The sequence below is a fragment of the Eubalaena glacialis genome, chromosome 1 (assembly GCF_028564815.1).
Source record: "Eubalaena glacialis isolate mEubGla1 chromosome 1, mEubGla1.1.hap2.+ XY, whole genome shotgun sequence".
Lineage (NCBI taxonomy): Eukaryota > Metazoa > Chordata > Mammalia > Artiodactyla > Balaenidae > Eubalaena > Eubalaena glacialis.
The window spans coordinates 94898063-94917413 of NC_083716.1; the positions used below are offsets into that span (position 1 = coordinate 94898063).

Here is a 19351-nt window from a genome sequence, read left to right on the forward strand (position 1 = left end):
GATTAGTCTCAATGGAGGGAAAGGTCTGATGGAACCCACACTCCACCAACCCCAGCCACAGAAGGTTCACAGATGGTAGAGCAAATTATGCCCGGGAAGGAGGGGCAGACGAACGGAGGTACAGCTCACCTATCTGAGACCCATGGGGCCATGGTCTAGTCCTCTCCTTCCTGGATGACTCAGAGAGATGGAGAGGGAGGAAGGAGGACACAGCCAGTTATTGCATGCACCTACCTGTAACACTAGTATGCTGGCTACATTCTTTCACCCACTCGGAGGAAGCCATCACCATAATAACGGCATGAAAAGAAAGAAAGAATAATTATCTGACGGCAGAGTAAGACCCCAATTGACCTGATACTCTGCACAGAAAGGTTGAAGGCGACCCTCCACCAAGAGAAAACAAAACAAAACAGTATAGGACTCAGGAAACTCAATTCGATTGCAGGGTACAAACTTCACTGAGGCTACAGAAATTGGTTGCCTTTCTGTACACACACAACAAACTATCCGAATGAGAAAGGAAGGAGACAATCTCGTGGCCAATGACGGTAAGAACACAAATAAAATACCTAGGAGTCAATCTAACCCCCGACTTACAAAACCCGTTACTCAGAAAACGGGAGGAGAGACACACTGATGAAAGAAAATGAAGACGACACACATGAAACATGGAATGATAGGTAGAGCTCATGGATTGGAAGAGTCCGTCTTGTGCAAATGACTCCACATTCTCGAGGAAATCCACAGAGTCGATGTCAATCCTCTCAACATACCCACGGATTTTCTTAGAAAAGTACAACCAAGAATTCCCAAATGTGTCTGGAAACGCAAAATATCCTCGAGTGTCCTTACACTTTTCAGCAAGAAATGCAGATTTTAGACATGTCAAGTTGCCTGATTTCCAAGTAGACAGCAAACCCACTATCATCAAGACACCATGGTATTTTCACACAAGACATTCACATAGATGCACAGAGGAGAATGGAGAGCCTCGAAAGAAAGCCAAGCTTGTGCGGTAAAAGTAGTTGAGAAGGCCGATGGGGACAAGATAGTCTGTGCAATGAATGGTCCTGAGGAGACTGGACCACTTCATGCAGAAGCATCACACTGGATTCCTTTCTCGTGCCACCTACAACAAGAACCTCACAATAAATCGCCTACCACAATGTCAAACCTGAAGTCAGGGCAGTCATAGAAGAAACCCATAGGCAGTACGTTCTTGACATTCAGACTTAGAGGCATGTCTGTGGATCGGTCTCCTCAGACAAGGGAAATAGAAGCAAAATAAAGGCAATTGGGCTTCCAGGCGACTGAAAAGGATTTTTGAAGGCACAGGCAATGCATCCGCACTACAAAAATGTAGTAGTGTGAACTTCAGCATACACTGATTTGAAAACGATGGTACTGACGAGGGGGATCATCTGGAAAGCAGACAGAGAAGTTGCAAAACTCAAGCCTTTGAGACACAAAAACCCTAAACGAAGCTGAACCCTAACAATGTGTGTGTGTGTATGATGTGAACCTGTAAGTATTCTATACAAAATATACCTAATTATATATAATAAACATATTCTATATCAAGAATTTATTACATAGAATAAGTTTTGGATACATAATATATATATTAAGGGCAATATGAATAATAAATATATTATGTATCGTAAATTTTTCTACTTAATACCTATATAATACATACATATTATATTTCTTACGTAGAGATACAAATACGCATATGCTCACACGCATACACATGCACGAACCACATGATCACAGGAGAGAATTAGGTAAAAGTCACAGAATTTTCCCATATCCTTCTGTAGGTGAGGACCAAAAGACAATGTCCATCCATTCTGGAGAGGTGGGGATTTCCACAAGGATATGTGACCTGGAGGCAAGACTGCCGTGAGCCAATGCACAGGCAACCCACCCCGGATACCAAGAGGAGACAAGTGGACGTGAATCTACCTGCAACTGGAGGACCTGGAAGTTGTATGCCAAAAGGGTCGAAGTCTGAAGTTTTTTGACGTTCAGCCCTCCATCGGCTGTACTGGGATGTAGGCTGGAGAACAAGTGACTATCCCTAGATCCCATGGGAGACCCAAGCCTATTTCAGCTGGATTCTGGGCTAGGTCATCCCCTGAGGCAATCCTTACTTTGTGCCGTGTGCACCTGCGCTCTTTCTGATACCAGCCCTCCATGTGACATTAGCTTACAGGTTTGACAGGCACTGTAGGTGTTTCTATCAACCTAATGGCTTCCCTAGGAAGTTGAACCAGTATGAGTACCACTTTGCTGATGGGGAGACTTGGGAGGAGAGGCTTATGGTTTGTACAGGGCCACATCCCTGATGACATGGAGGAGAGCAGCCAAGTCTGAAAGCAGCTGTGTTCACAGAGCAAGGGCCATGACCCTGCTCATGCCGTGTTTATGTCAAAGGTGTGGGTCAGGGAACCCCAGGAGCGGACCTCACATGCCTGGCAATAGATCCCAACAAAACCTGGAAACTGGGGAATGAGGCATCCACATCCTAGTGGAGCATCCTCCCCAGCTCACTTGGCTGTAAACATGGTTCTGCTGTGTCCCCATGTGCTGGGGCTGTGGCCACAAGAAAGTTCACAGTCAGGGTGATCCTCTAGGGCTGTTGATGTTGTGTCAGGTCTCTCACGAGTTGCCTTGGCCACTGTCCAGAAGTACCCCCAAACAAGCCAAGGAGCCACAGGCCAGAATACCACACTGATGCCAGGTTTGTAGAAAGCTGTCCCTTGTCTGGATGTGTGGAGTGTTTTTGGGGGTGGCTGTTCCTGTCCTGTGGTGTGGGTCTGCCTCCAGAATGGGCAGACTCATGAGGGGGAGAAGCCCGGTGAGCCAGACACATCCACAGGCATGTTCAAGATGGTTGGTCTGCATGGAATAATCTCAGGCAGTGGCCTTTAGCCCGAGGTTTATGCAAAAATTCTAAATGTTTCTCTTTGGTCCCTGTTGGATATGTGACCCCCCTTAGGTCTGTGCCTGATCTGGGATCAGCAGGTCGAGTGGGGAGAAGAAGCAATGATTACGGCCAGGGGGTGTGCCTTGATCCCTCCAGGCCAGGCCGGTTCTTCTTCTAGTCACTATCATGGCAGAGCCCCACACTGGTGATTGGCGAGGAGGTCAAGGTTGTGGGCACCCGGTGCATCTCCTCTTGTGTGGGGTGGAGTCACGCCACCCTGCACAGCACCCCCACTACCCATGAGGGTCATCGCTGTCTCCGGAGAGTGTGGCCAAGGAGGGTTCTCCAGAAACAGACCCCGCATCTCTACGGGGCCCAATCCTTGTCTACCAAGAGAACTCAGCCCAGCCGGATCTGACCTGGAGCATCTTGCTAAGCTTCCCCCCGAGAGAGCTACAGGACCTCTAGCACACAAAGGAGGAGCACGAATGTGAGCAGGACGGGGATGAATCCTATGCCCCACAGGGTGAGCCCCCAGAGCCTGGTCTTAGGCACGTACCAAAGCCTGGCCTCAGAAAAACCATCTGGTGGACTGCAATTTGCCAACACCTAACGAACAGAGAATTGGTCTCAATGGAGGAAAAGGTCTGATGGAACCCTTACTCCTCCCAAACCCACACCTCCGGCCACAGAAAGTTCACAGATGGTAGATCATATTACACACAGGAGGGAGTGCCAGACGAACAGCAATCCAGCTCACCTAGCTGAGCCCTATGGGGCCCTGTCCTAGTTCTGCCCTTCCTGGAGGCCTCACAGAAATGGGGAGGGAAGAAGAAGAAGAGGGCCAGTTATTGCATACACCTAACTTTAACACTGGTACACTGGCTATATACTTTCACACAGGCGGAGGAAGGCCTCGCCATAATAACGGCATGGAAATAAGAAGAATTATCCGAAGGTGGAAGAAAGACTCCAATTGACCCAATTCTCTGCACAGAAAAGTCTGAAGGTGGCCCTCCACAAGGAATAAACAAAACAAAACAGAACAGAACTCAGGAAACTCAGTTCAATAGCAGAGTACAAAGTTCACTGATGCTACAGAAATTCGTTGCCTTTCTGTACAAACACAACAAACTATCCGAATGAGAAAGAAAGGAGACAACCCCATGGAAAATGACAGTAACAACACAAAGAAAATACCTAGGAGTCCATCAAATCCACGACCTACAAGACCCGTAACTTAGAAAACGGGACGAGAGGCACATTGACACACACCTCTCGACACACACCCAACATGACATGATAGGTAGTGCTCATGGATTGGAAGAGTCCATCTTATGCAAATGATTCCACACTCTCGAGGAAATCCACAGAGTCGATGTCAATCCTCTCAACATACCCACGGATTTTCTCAGACAAATTCAACCAAGAATTCCCAAATGTGTCTGGAAACGAAAAAGATCCTCGAGAGTGTCCATACACTCTTCAGCATGAAGTGCAGATTTCGGACATCACAAGCTGCCTGATTTCCAACTAGATGGCAAACCTACCATCATGTAGACAGCATTGTTTTGGCACACAAGTCATCCACATAGAATCAAGGAAGAGTATGGATAGCTGCGAAAGAAAGCCAAGCTTGGGCAGTCATAGGAGGTTAGAAGGTCCGATGGGGACAAGAGAGCCTGCACAATGAATGGTCCTGGGGAATCTGGACCATTCCATGCACAAGCATCAGACTGGATTCTTTTCTCGTGCCACCTACAGCAAGAACCTCTCACCAAATCGACTACCGCAATGTCAACCTGAAGTCAGGACAGGCCTAGAAGAAACCCATTCTTGGGCCTCAGCCTTTGAAGCATGTCTGTGGAATGGTGTCCTCAGGCAAGTGAAACAGAAACACAATAAAGGCAGTTGGGCTCCAGGCGACTGAAAATGATTTCGACAGCACAGGCAAAGCATCCGCACAACGAAAAGTCAGTGGAAAGAACGTGAGAAAACATTAATTTGCAAACGATGGAATTGATGAGTGAGATCATCTGGAAAGCAGACTGAGTAGTCGCAAAACTCAAGTCTTCAAGACACAAAAACCCTAATCTAATCTGAACCCTATCAATGTGTATGTGTGTATGTATGTGCACCTGTAGTTATTCTATACATAATATACCTAGATTATATATAATAAATATATTCTATATCAAGAATTTATTATAGAGAATAAGTTTAGGAAACATAATACATATATTAAGGGCAATATGTATAACATATATGTTATGGATCATAAATTTTTCTATTTAATACCAATATAATACATACATATTATGAATCATACATACAGATACAAATACACGTGCGCTCACGTGCACAGACATGCACAAATCACACGTTCACAGGAGAGAATTGAGTAGAAGTCACAGACTTTTCCCAGGTCCGTCTATAGGCAAGGACCAAATCACAATGTCCGTCCATTCTGGAGAGGTGGGGATTTCCACATGGATTGGTGACCTGAAGGCAAGACTGCTGGGAGCCAATGCAGGGGCAACCAACCCCGGAGGCCAAGAGGACACATGTGTTCGTGAATCTACCTGCAACAAGAGGACCTGGAAGGTTGTATGCCAGAGGGGTTGATGTCTGACGTTTCTTGACGTTCAGCCCTCCCTAAGCTGGACTGGGATATAGGCCGTGGGACGAGTGACTCCTGAGATCCCAGAGCAGACCCAAGAGTGTTTGAGCTGGATTCTGTGCTAGGCCAGCCCCTGAGGCAATCCTTCCTCAGTGCAGTGTGCACCTGTGCTCCATGTGATACCAGCCTGCCATGTGATACCAGCCTAAAATTTTGACAGGTACTGTAGGTGCCTCTATATCTATCTGCCTAATGGCTTACCTAGGAAGTCGAAGCCAGAATGAGCACCACTTTGCAGATGGGGAGAGTCAGGAGGAGAGGCCCATGGTTTTTACAGGGCCACATCCCTGATGACATGGAAGAGAGCAGCCATTTCTGAAGGCAGCTGTGTCCACAGAGCTGGGGCCATGGCTCTGCCCATGCCATGTTTGTGTCACTGGTCTGAGCCAGTGAACCCCACGAGATAACCTCTCATCCCTGGCAATAGAGTCGAACAGAAACTGTAACCTGGGGAACGAGGAATCCACATTCTAGAGGAGTTCTCTCCCCAGCTCATATGGCTGTAAACATGGCTTTGCTGTGTCCCCATGTCCTGGGGCTGTGGCATCAGTAAACATCATAGTCAGGGTGATGCTCCAGGGCTGTTGACGTTGGGTCAGGTGTCACGTGAGTTGACTTGGGCAATTGTCCAGGAGGATCCCAAAGACAAGCCTGGAAGCCCCAGTCCAGGTCACCACCCTGATGCCAGCCTGGTAGCCATCTGTCCCTTGCCTGGGTGTGTGGAGTGATGTTGGGGGTGGATGTTCCTGTCGTTTCGGGTGCGTGTGCCTCCAGCATGGGCAGGCTGATGAGGGGTGAAAAATCCGGTGGGGCGAAACATCCACAGCCCTCCCCCAACCTGGCTGATAGGGATGAACTAGCCCAGGCAGTGCCCTTTAGCCCATGGTTTAAGCCAAACCCTCTAGGTGGATCTCTTTTGTCCTGGATGGATATGTGATCCGGCCTAGGTCTGTGCCTGATCTGGGAGCAGAAGGTCGATTGGAGAAGAAGGAGTGATAATACCCCAGTGGGACCCTGATTCCTCCGGGCTGAGCAGGCCAGTCTGCTGGTCATAGCAGAGCCGCAAGTTGGAGATCGGCGAGGAGCTCATTGATATGGGCATCCAATGTATCTCCCCAACTGTTTAGCCAGGTCCTCCCACCTGGCAGCCAGCTCCCACTGCCCACAAGGGTCACTGCAGGCTCCAGGTTATTGGGGCCATGGAGGTTTCTCCAGGACCAAGACCCAGGTGTCTACGGTGCCCAAACCAGGGCTACGAAGAAAGCTCAGCACAGCTGATTCTGACTTGTAGCATCATGCCAAGCTTCCCCCTGAGTCAGCTACAGGACCCAGAGCCCTCCAAGGCAGAGCACAAACTCAGCAGTCCAGGGCTAAATGCTGGGCCCGACAGGGTGAGCCCCAGAGGCTGTTCTTGGGCCCAGACCAAAGGCTGGTCTCAGACCACCCATCTGGTGGACTCCAATTTGCCAACACATAATGAACAGAGGATTGGTCTCAATGGAGGGAAAGGTCTGAAGGCTCCTCCACCCCCCCAACCCCCCACCACCAGCCACAGAAGAGTCACAGATGGTAGAGCAAATTATGCCTGGGACGGAGGGGCAGACGAACAGCAGTCCAGCTGACCAAGCTGAGGCCTACGGAGCCCTGGCCTATTCCTGTGCTTCCTGGATACCTCAGAGTGATGGAGAGCGGGGAAGGAGAAAGGGCCAGTTATTGCATACACATAACTCTAACCGTGGCACGCTGGCTGCTTTCATTCACCAAGGTGGAGAAAGTCCTCACAATAATAACGGCATAGAAAGAAGAAAGAAGAAGTATCCAACGCCAGAGGAAAGACACAAATGGACCCAATTCTCTGCACAGAAAATCCTGAAGGCGAAATCTCCCCCCCTCCCCCCAGATAAAGAAAATGAAACAGAACAGAACTCAGCAAATTCAGTTCTATTGCAGGGTACAAACATCATTGACACTATGGAAATCGGTTGCCTTTATGTACACTGACAACAAACTATCCGAATGAGAAAGGAAAGAGACAACCCTGTGGACAATGACGGTAAGAACACAGAGAAAATACCTAGGAGTCCATCCTACCCGTGACCTATAAGACGCATAACTCAGAAAACGGGCGAGAGATATTATGGATGAAAGAAAATGAAGACGAAACACACTCAACTTGGAAAGATAGGCGGTGATCATGTATCGGAATTGTCCATCTTGTGAAAATGATTCCACAGCCCGAGGCAATCCATAGAGTCGACGCCATTCCTCTCAAAATACCCACGGGTTTTCTCAGACAAGTATAACCAGAATTAACAAATGTGAATGGAAACCCAAAAGAAAATAGAGAGTGTCCATTTGCCCTTCAGAAAGACGTGCAGACTTCAGACGTCCCACGCTGCCTGATCTCCCAAAAGACAGCAAACTTACCATCATCAAGACAGCATGATATTGACACACAAGACATGCAATGGATCCAAGGAAGAGAATGGAGAGCTCCGAAAGAAAGCCACGCTTGTGCCTTCAGAGGGGGTTAGAAGGTCCCATGGGGACAAGATAGCCTTTGCAATGAAAGGTGCTGGGGAAACAGGACCACTCCGTGCAGAAGCATTAAATTCCCAGCCATCATGCAAGAAGCAAAACAGAAGGTCGTGTCTCTGCCTGTTCCCCGCCCCCCGCTCAGGTCAAATTACATCCTGTTGGTCAGAAGGAGTGTTCAGTTCAGTCCAGCTGGTGTGCAGGTCATAGAAAAAAAAAACTTATATTCCTACTGCAGTGATTTGACTCTTTTTTTTTTTGGAAATTTCATGTAATGTCTGAAACATTTATATTAACATATTTCCATACAAATAACCCAATGAAAGTTTAGTATTAGTTGTTTTGTTTGTTTGTTTATACTGCAGGTTCTTATTAGTCATCAATTTTATACACATCAGTGTATACATGTCAATCCCAATCGCCCAATTCAGCACACCACCATCCCCACCCCACCGCGGTTTTCCCCCCTTGGTGTCCATATGTCTGTTCTCTACATCTGTGTCTCAACTTCTGCCCTGCAAACCGGCTCATCTGTACCATTTTTCTAGGTTCCACATACATGCGTTAATATACGATATTTGTTTTTCTCTTTCTGACTTACTTCACTCTGTATGACAGTCTCTAGATCCATCCACGTCTCAACAAATGACTCAATTTCGTTCCTTTTTATGGCTGAGTAATATTCCATTGTATATATGTACCACAACTTCTTTATCCATTCGTCTGTTGATGGGCATTTAGGTTGCTTCCATGACCTGGCTATTGTAAATAGTGCTGCAATGAACATTCGAGTGCATGTGTCTTTTTGAATTCTGGTTTTCTCTGGGTATATGCCCAGTAGTGGGATTGCTGGGTCATATGGTAATTCTATTTTTAGTTTTTTAAGGAACCTCCATATTGTTCTCCATAGTGGCTGTATCAATTTACATTCCCACCAACAGTGCAAGAGGGTTCCCTTTTCTCCACACCCTCTCCAGCATTTGTTGTTTGTAGATTTTCTGATGATGCCCATTCTAACTGGTGTGAGGTGATACCTCATTGTAGTATTGATTTGCATTTCTCTAATAATTAGTGATGTTGAGCATCTTTTCATGTGCTTCGTGGCCGTCTGTATGTCTTCTTTGGAGAAATGTCTATTTAGGTCTTCTGCCCATTTTTGGATTGGGGTGTTTGTTTCTTTAATATTGAGCTGAATGAGCTGTTTATATATTTTGGAGATTAATCCTTTGTCCGTTGATTTGTTTGCAAATATTTTCTCCCATTCTGAGAGTTGTCTTTTCGTCTTGTTTATGGTTTCCTTTGCTGTGCAAAAGCTTTGAAGTTTCATTAGGTCCCATTTGTTTATTTTTGTTTTTATTTCCATTACTCTAGGAGGTGGATCAAAAAAGATCTTGCTGTGATTTATGTCAAAGAGTGTTCTTCCTATGTTTTCCTTTAAGAGTTTTATAGTGTCCAGTCTTACATTTAGGTCTCTAATCCATTTTGAGTTTATTTTTGTGTATGGTGTTAGGGAGTATTCTAATTTCATTCTTTTACATGTAGCTGTCCAGTTTTCCCAGCACCACTTATTGAAGAGACTGTCTTTTCTCCATTGTCTATCTTTGCCTCCTTTGTCATAGATTAGTTGACCATAGGTGCGTGGGTTTATCTCTGGGCTTTCTATCTTGTTCCATTGATCTATGTTTCTGTTTTTGTGCCAGTACCATATTGTCTTGATTACTGTAGCTTTGTAGTATAGTCTGAAGTCAGGGAGTCTGATTCCTCCAGCTCCGTTTTTTTCCCTCAAGATTGCTTTGGCTATTCGGGGTCTTTTGTGTCTCCATACAAATTTTAAGATGATTTGTTCTAGCTCCGTAAAAAATGCCATTGGTAATTTGATAGGGATTGCATTGAATCTGTAGATTGCTTTGGGTAGTATAGTCATTTTCACAATGTTGATTCTTCCAATCCAAGAACATGGTATATCTCTCCATCTGTTGGTATCATCTTTAATTTCTTTCATCAGTGTCTTATAGTTTTCTGCATACAGGTCTTTTGTCTCCCTAGGTAGGTTTATTCCTAGGTATTTTATTCTTTTTGTTGCAATGGTAAATGGGAGTGTTTCCATAATTTCTCTTTCAGATTTTTCATCATTAGTGTATAGGAATGCAAGAGATTTCTGTGCATTAATTTTGTATCCTGCAACTTTACCATATTCATTAATTAGCTCTAGCAGTTTTCTGGTGGCAGTTTTAGGATTCTCTATGTATAGTATCATGTCATCTGCAAACAGTGACAGCTTTACTTCTTCTTTTCCAATTTGTATTCCTTTTATTTCTTTTTCTTCTCTGATTGCCGTGGCTAGGACTTCCAAAACTATGTTGAATAATAGTGGTGACAGTGGACATCCTTGTCTCGTTCCTGATCTTAGAGGAAATGCTTTCAGTTTTTCACCATTGAGAATGATGTTTGCTGTGGGTTTGTCATATATGGCCTTTATTATGTTGAGGTAGGTTCCCGCTATGCCCACTTTCTGGAGAGTTTTTATCATAAATGGGTGTTGAATTTTGTCAAAAGCTTTTTCTGCATCTATTGAGATGATCATATGGTTTTTATTCTTCAATTTGTTAATATGGTGTATCACATTGATTGATTTGCGTATATTGAAGAATCCTTGCATCCCTGGGATAAATCCCACTTGATCATGGTGTATGATCCTTTTAATGTGTTGTTGGATTCTGTTTGCTAGTATTTTGTTGAGGATTTTTGCATCTATATTCATCAGTGATATTGGTCTGTAATTTTCTTTTTTTGTAGTGTCTTTGTCTGGTTTTGGTATCAGGGTGATGGTGGCCTCATAGAATGAGTTTGGGAGTGTTCCTTCCTCTGCAATTTTTTGGAAGAGTTTGAGAAGGATAGGTGTTAGCTCTCCTCTAAATGTTTGATAGAATTCACCTGTGAAGCCATCTGGTCCTGGACTTTTGTTTGTTGGAAGATTTTTAATCACAGTTTCAATTTCATTACTTGTGATTGGTCTGTTCATATTTTCTGCTTCTTCCTGGTTCAGTCTTGGAAGCTTATACCTTTCTAAGAATTTGTCCGTTTCTTCCAGGTTGTCCATTTTATTGGCATAAAGTTGCTTGTAGTAGTCTCTTAGGATGCTTTGTATTTCTGCGGTGTCTGTTGTAACTTCTCCTTTTTCATTTCTGATTTTATTGATTTGAGTCCTCTCCCTCTTTTTCTTGATGAGTCTGGCTAATGGCTTATCAATTTTGTTTATCTTCTCAAAGAACCAGCTTTTAGTTTTATTGATCTTTGCTATTGTTTTCGTTGTTTCTATTTCATTTATTTCTGCTCTGATCTTTATGATTTCTTTCCTTCTGCTAACTTTGGGTTTTGTTTGTTCTTCTTTCTCTAGTTCCTTTAGGTGTAAGGTTAGATTGTTTACTTGAGATTTTTCTTGTTTCTTTAGGTAGGCTTGTATAGCTATAACCTCCCCTCTTAGAACTGCTTTTGCTGCATCCCATAGGTTTTGGGTTGTCGTGTTTTCATTGTCATTTGTCTCTAGGTATTTTTTGATTTCCTCTTTGATTTCTTCAGTGATCTCTTGGTTGTTTAGTAACGTATTGTTTAGCCTCCATGTGTTTGTGTTTTTTACGTTTTTTCCCCCGTAATTCATTTCTAATCTCATAGCGTTGTGGTCAGAAAAGATGCTTGATATGATTTCAATTTTCTTAAATTTACTGAGGCTTGATTTGTGACCCAAGATGTGATCTATCCTGGAGAATGTTCCATGCGCACTTGAGAAGAACGTGTAATCTGCTGTTTTTGGATGGAATGTCCTATAAATATCAATTAAATCTATCTGGTCTATTGTGTCATTTAAAGCTTCTGTTTCCTTATTTATTTTCAATTTGGATGATCTGTCCATTGGTGTAAGTGAGGTGTTAAAGTCCCCCACTATTATTGTATTACTGTCAATTTCCTCTTTTATAGCTGTTAGCAGTTGCCTTATGTAATGAGGTGCTCCTATGTTGGGTGCATATATATTTATAATTGTTATATCTTCTTCTTGGATTGATCCCTTGATCATTATGTAGTGTCCTTCCTTGTCTCTTGTAACATTCTTTATTTTAAAGTCTATTTTATCTGATATGAGTATAGCTACTCCAGCTTTCTTTTGATTTCCATTTGCATGGAATATCTTTTTCCATCCCCTCACTTTAAGTCTGTATGTGTCCCTAGGTCTAAAGTGGGTCTCTTGTAGACAACATATATATGGGTCTTGTTTTTGTATCCATTCAGCAAGCCTGTGTCTTTTGGCTGGAGCATTTAATCCATTCACATTTAAGGTAATTATCGATATGTATGTTCCTATGACCATTTTCTTAATTGTTTTGGGTTTGGTTTTGTAGGTCCTTTTCTTCTCTTGTGTTTCCCACTTAGAGAAGTTCCTTTAACATTTGTTGTAGAGCTGGTTTGGTGGTGCTGAATTCTCTTAGCTTTTGCTTGTCTGTAAAGCTTTTGATTTCTCCATCAAATCTAAATGAGATCCTTGCCAGGTAGAGTAATCTTGGTTGTAGGTTCTTCCCTTTCATCACTTGAAGTATATCATGCCACTCCCTTCTGGCTTGTAGAGTTTCTGCTGAGAAATCAGCTGTTAACCTTATGGGAGTTCCCTTGTATGTTATTTGTCGTTTTTCCCTTGCTGCTTTCAGTAATTTTTCTTTGTCTTTAATTTTTGCCACTTTGATTATTATGTGTCTTGGCATGCTTCTCCTTGGGTTTATCCTGTATGGGACTCTCTGCGCTTCCTGGACTTGGGTGGCTATTTCCTTTCCCATGTTAGGGAAGTTTTCGACTATAATCTCTTCAAATATTTTCTCGGGTCCTTTATCTCTCTCTTCTCCTTCTGGGACCCCTATTATGTGAATGTTGTTGCGTTTAATGTTGTCCCAGAGGTCTCTTAGGCTGTCTTCATTTCTTTTCATTCTTTTTTCTTTATTCTGTTCCGCAGCAGTGAATTCCACCATTCTGTCTTCCAGGTCACTTATCCGTTCTTCTGCCTCAGTTATTCTACTATTGATTCCTTCTAGTGTAGTTTTCATTTCAGTTATTGTATTGGTCATCTCTGTTTGTTTGTTCTTTAATTCTTCTAGGTCTTTGTTAATCATTTCTTGCATCTTCTCAATCTTTGCCTCCATTCTTATTCCAAGGTCCTGGATCATCTTCACTATCATTATTCTGAATTCTTTTTCTGGAAGGTTGCCTATCTCCACTTCATTTAGTTGTTTTTCTGGGGTTTTTTCTTGTTCCTTCATCTGGTATATAGCCCTCTGCCTTTTCATCTTGTCTATCTTTCTGTAAATGTGTTTTCTGTTCCACAGGCTGCAGGACTGTAGTTTTTCTTGCTTCTGCTGTCTGCCCTCTGGTGGTTGAGGCTATCTAAGAGGCTTGATGGGAGGCTCTGGAGGTGGGTAGAGCTGACTGTTGCTGTGGCGGTCAGAGCTCTGTAAAACTTTAATCCACTTGACTGTTGATGGGTGGGGCTGGGTTCCCTCCCTGTTGGTTGTTTTGCCTGAGGCAACCCAACACTGGAGCCTACCCGGGCTCTTTCGTGGGGCTAATGGCAGACTCTGGGAGGGCTCACGCCAAGGAGTACTTCCCAGAACCTCCGCTGCCAGTGTCCTTGTCCCCACCGTGAAACAGAGCCAGCCCCCGCCTCTGCAGGAAACCCCCCAACACCAGCAGTTATGTCTGGTTCAGTCTCCCCCAGGGTCACTGCTCCTTCCCCTGGGTCCCGATGCACAAACTATTTTGTGTGCGCCCTCCAAGAGTGGGGTCTCTGTTTCCCCCAGTCCTGTCAAAGTCCTGCAATCAATTCCCACTAGGCTTCAAAGTCTGATTCTCTATGAATTCCTCCTCCCGTTGCCGGACCCCCAGGTTGGGAAGCCTGACGTGGGGCTCAGAACGTTCACTCCAGTGGGTGGACTTCTGTGGTATAAGTGCTCGCCAGTCTGTGAGTCACCCACCCAGCAGTTATGGGATTTGATTTTACTCTGATTGTGCCCCTCCTACCATCTCACTGTGGCTTCTCCTCTGTCCTTGGACGTGGGGTATCCTCCTTGGTGAAGTCCAGTGTCTTCCTGTCGAAAATTGTCCAGCAGCCAGTTGTGATTCTGGTGCTCTCGCAAGAGGGAGTGAGAGCACGTCCTTCTACACCGCCATCTTGGTTAATCCCATAGTCGATTTGACTCTTTTTAAGTGAAGTCGTTTCTGCTATTTTTGCAGAATCAGGAGCATACCTTGTTAAGCTGTGTAATCTTGAGTATTTCGCATATTTTTGACATATTGTTCCATGTCACTAAAACTTTCTAATAGCATGATTGAAGATATTAATTGTGAAAGTTTGGTCATACATAAAAGCAGAAGTGTGATGAAGTCCCATGGGACCACAACCCACCTCCCATAATTATCAGCATTATTTACCCTGTAATAGCTTCATCACCTCCACCCCTCACCACCCCTTTTTTTATGGACTGATTTGGACAAATTCCTGGCAGCATGTTATTTGAATCTCAAATACTTAAGTCTGCATCTCAAAAATGTCCTTTTTATTATGCCACAATGGCGTCATTATATTGAAGACACATAGCATTCGTTGTTTAGGGTTAGTGTTAGGGTAGCCCTAACCCCAACAGACAACACTAGTTTGTTAACTAGGCATTCACAGACTGTCTGAAACCCTGGGCGAGAATAGGTCCAGGCTGACATGGTGTGACCCATGTTCGGGCCTCTTTTCTCTCTTCCCAGAGGGACAGCTTGGGTGCTTGGTGGGCAGTGCTGTGGACTTTACAGTCCTCCCCATCAAGGGGATTACCAGGTTTACCTGTCTCCTTGTGTTGACTCTGAATGACTTGTAGGTTTGGGGATGACAGCTTGATGTCTTCTTTGCAGATTTTTCAGTTGACCATTTTATAATGGGTTTCTCATCTATTCATTAAGTGAACCATTAAGGATTGCTATTTTCTAATTTTTTCATTCCCTTCAATTTTTGGCTGGAATTTTCCTGTGCTGAAAACTTTAATCACTAGGTATGATTATTAATGCAAAATCCAGTTCATACTGGAAAGGCAGATTAAATGCTTTATTTATATCCCATCAATTCTCTGTTATCAGTGGCGATTGCTGTACTAGCATTCTCCAGTGACATCTATTTAGTTTTATTTTTCTTATTCCTTTTCATATATTCAATGGGTTTAAATTAATTGAGCCATTTTTCTTTCTATACTAACATGACTTCTGACGGCTGTATAGTAAGCTGTCATCTATATAAAGCTATCGTTTTTCAAATATGTCTTTACAGTTAGACATTTTAGTTTCTTCCTTTTTTTTTTTTTTTTTAACTAGTAACGGTCCATTTATTATTGTACCAGGAACTGTTCTGAGCACTTTACATGTATTATCTCATCTAATCTTCACAATAATCCTGTGAAGCATCACTCTGGGATAGATTCCTATAACATGTTTTCCAAAATGGAAGTTTTGGGTCAAAGGGTGAATTTTTAAAGATTACTGACATGCATGGCCAAATTGCCCCTGAGAACTTATCCATTCAGTTCTGAAACTCAATTCTGGGTTTCAGGCTTCCTTGAGTCCAGGTTGAGGGATGCTGGAGGAAAAAACTCTCAGTGCCTGTTTCAAGGTTCTTTGATTTCTCATCTTCTTCCCCAGGGGGATGCCGCTTCTCCCATATTCTGCTGGCTGATGCAGTCACAGAGGCCTGCCTGGTTTTAAGAGGAGTATTATTTGCAGCTGGGGTGAGTCTGTAGGCAAGAAAAAGGGAATAGTTGAGAAGAGGACTTAGAATGAACCTGAACATGCTGAGCAGAGCAGCCAGGAAAGGGGCCTGGAGAGAACGTGGCTGGTGAGGTGGAGAGAACAGAGGGAGCATCAGAGGATGAGAGGAAAGTGTTCTAAGGAGTCAGAGTGAGTCAGAGTGAGAATTTCTGGAGGGATCAAGTACAGAGTGGGCTGAGCCAGGAAGGAGGGGCAGAGGTAGCAGTTTTAGGTAATTCTGGCTAGTAGGTTTCATGTAATTGAATTAGATTCGATTTAGAATGTTAGTTTCAGGTGTACAGCAAAGTTAGTATTTTTGAGGTTGTATTCCATTATAGGTTATAACAAGATATTGGGTATAATTCCTTATGCTATACAGTAAATCCTTTTTGTTTATCTATTTTATATATAGTAGTTTGTGTCTCTTAATCCATACTCTTAATTTGTCCCTCCCCCCTCCTTGGTAACCATGAGTTTTTCTATGTCTGTTAGTCTGTTTCTGTTTTGTAAATAAGTTCATTTGTATCATATTTTAGATTCTACATATAAGTGATATCATATGGTATTTGTCCTTTTCTTTCTGATTACTTTGGTTAGTATGATAATCTCTGTGTCCATCCATGTAGCTGCAAATGGCATTATTTCATTCTTTATGGCAAGTTAATATTCCATTGTATATATGTACCACATCATCTTTATCTATTCATCTGCTGATGGATACTAGGTTCCTTTAATATCGTTGCTATTGTAAATAGTGCTGCTATGAACATTGGGGTGCATGTATCTTTTTGAATCATTCTTTGGGATATATTCCCAGCAGTGGAATTGCTAAATCATATGGTAGTTCTATTTTTAGTTTTTTGAGAAACCTCCATAGTGTTTTTCGTTGTTACTCCACCAATTTGCATTCCCACTAACAGAGTATGAAAGTTCCCTATTCTCCACATCCTCTTTACCATTTGTTATTTGTATACTTTTTGATGATATAGCTAGCAGTTTTGATGTGATGGCAAACCAAGAAATGAGACAGTAGCTGGTGGTTGGGAATGATGTGGGCTCAGGGAGATTTTTTTACAGTTAAGCATGTATTTGTGATTCTGGTAACGTCCAGTCAAGAAGGGCGTGTTCATGATTCAGAGAGAGAAGGAACAGTTAAAGAGTGAAGTTCCATGCATGCAACAAGGAATTAGATCCAGGACACAGAGGGAATACCTTGCTATTGTCTGGAGCAGGGTTTCCACCGTGAAGCATCAGCAGAAGAGGGTGCAGGTGTGGGTGTTTTGCATATACAGTTTGTCCCGTATTCTTGCATTTTCTCAGTAAATTATTTGAGAGGGTCATCATCTCCTCATTGGAAACAGTGGGATGAGGGGGGCGACTGGAACCTGAGTTGAGAATGCAGAGCAGGTTTGGGCCTAAGTGTGGTTTATAGTCAAGATAGTAAAGTGAGGACAGGCAGTGTGCGTGTCTTTCTTCTGGGGTGTTGAGGTGCTCCGGTGCAGGCGGAGGGAAGGGTGGGCCAGGCTGGAGTGTGTGTGGGTTTCCAGGCTGACGTGACAGAGGGAGAGGGGGATGGGGACCTGGTTGTGGTGTGGTGCTGGAGCCTGGGATCGACCGGCGAGGGGGGCAGTAACCATGTAACTGTGACTGATTCAAGGCCCATGTGGAGGATGGAGGTTTAGTGGGGATTATAGAGCCAGAGCCGAAAGAGTCGTGTCGGGGATTAGATGTCTATCCACTGGTTCACTGGTGACCTGCTCTGGGCCAGGCCTCCCTTGAGGTTCTGGGTGAAAGTGGTGAACAGACACCAGCATCTGCTGAAATGGAGCTGACACTGCATGAGGAGGAGTGGTCCACGGGCTCGCAGGAGCTCAGGGCCCGGCTCTGGAGGCTGAAGGGAATAATGGGAAAGGGTGGTAGGTGCTGTTTTAGGGAGGGTGGGGGAAGGGACAGTTGAGCAGAGATGTGGGTGAGTGAGAAAGGCTGGGTCATGCAGGCCCAGGGCAGAGTGCTCTGGTGCGGGAGCGCCGGGTGGTGCCCAGGGAGCTGAAAGAGGTGGTGGGAGGTGTGGCTTCACTCCCAGCCTCAGCCTGAGGGGGTCAGGGAGCCCCGAGGCCTGACTGAACTTGGACACGGGCCTGGTACAGGCAGCACAGCCGGGGGTTGGACGGGCCGGGTCCTGCGGGGTGAAGGCAGGACTCAAGGTCACGGGTGGGTTACCTCCACGAGTGTCAGTGACGATGATGATGGGGTCGAGTGGAGACCAGGGTGGTGAGTGAGGAGGTGGAGGGCTTTGTGAGGGACGGAAGGGCCAGAAAGTGTGGACACTGCAGGATGAGGGCTGGCAGGAGTGTCAAGGGCGTTGAGGGTTTGGAGGAGTCACATCATTTGAAAGTGCTTGTGGGATCAAGATGCCACCCCCACTCCCTGTCCCTAAGCGTGTGGGATTGGATGTAACATCTCCATCCGAGAGGCCTGTGAGAGGAAGCCCCTGGGCACCCGGGCTCTTGTGAAGGCAGGGAGGTTAGGGCAGGGCTCCCAGCCCAGGGCGAGTTTGCCACCAGGGAGACACTCAGAGCTGTTAGAGCTGGAAGTGCGGCCCAGGGGGCGGCAGCGGGCCAGCCTCCAGCACAGGGTCGGGGCTGTAGCCGAGGTGCACGGGGTGAAGGGTGTTCGCACCTCAGGGCACGAAGCTCTGGGGCTGTGCTTCCATGCCGCTCCCCAACCACTGCTGATAGTGTTTTGGCTTGATGAACACATACACATTCATTCACTGTGGGACACACACACACGCGAGATCCTGTCTCCCTTGTTTTATGTCGTATACAAGATTGAGTTGTAGGAAAGAACTAATTAGATTTCTGGCCATTAGCAGAGATACTGTAAGATGGTCTGCATAAGATTGGTTTAGTGTAATGATAATTAATCACAGAACCAAGAGATGTGGTGTCTTAGGTGTGTGGGTCCAGTTAGGTGCAGGCAAACTTAAGTTATGTAGGGAAAAAGAGTTCAATTTCCCCTCAGAAAATGTCCTGGGAGACCTGCAAATGCTCTCTAGTGACCTACAGGAATGGAGAAAACAGAGAACCTCTTTTGCCCTGCTTTGTCATTCTACGTATGAGAGGTAGATTTGGAATTTTGTTTTCTTTTACAAACAAACATAGGAAGAGGCACTAAAATTGCATGGAAACCATCCTGCAGAACTGAATGTGTATACGTTTGAAATTTAGATGTGACTGATGTGTAGAGTGAGGCCTGGCCCTGCACAGCCCCAAGCGGAGAGTGCTTTTTACTTTTTTAAAGTTGTTCAAAACCAAACCAAACCAAACCAAGGAAGAATGTGCAGCAGAGACCTTACTTGCCCTTAAAGCCTAAAATATTTTCTA

At 44.6% G+C, this 19351-nt stretch overlaps 1 pseudogene; it reads right to left on the reverse strand.

The window, feature by feature from the left end:
• Positions 1-6702, reverse strand: part of LOC133091325 (CDK5 and ABL1 enzyme substrate 2-like) — a 37862-nt pseudogene extending 31160 nt beyond the window's left edge.
• Between the last annotated feature and the right edge of the window lie 12649 nt (positions 6703-19351).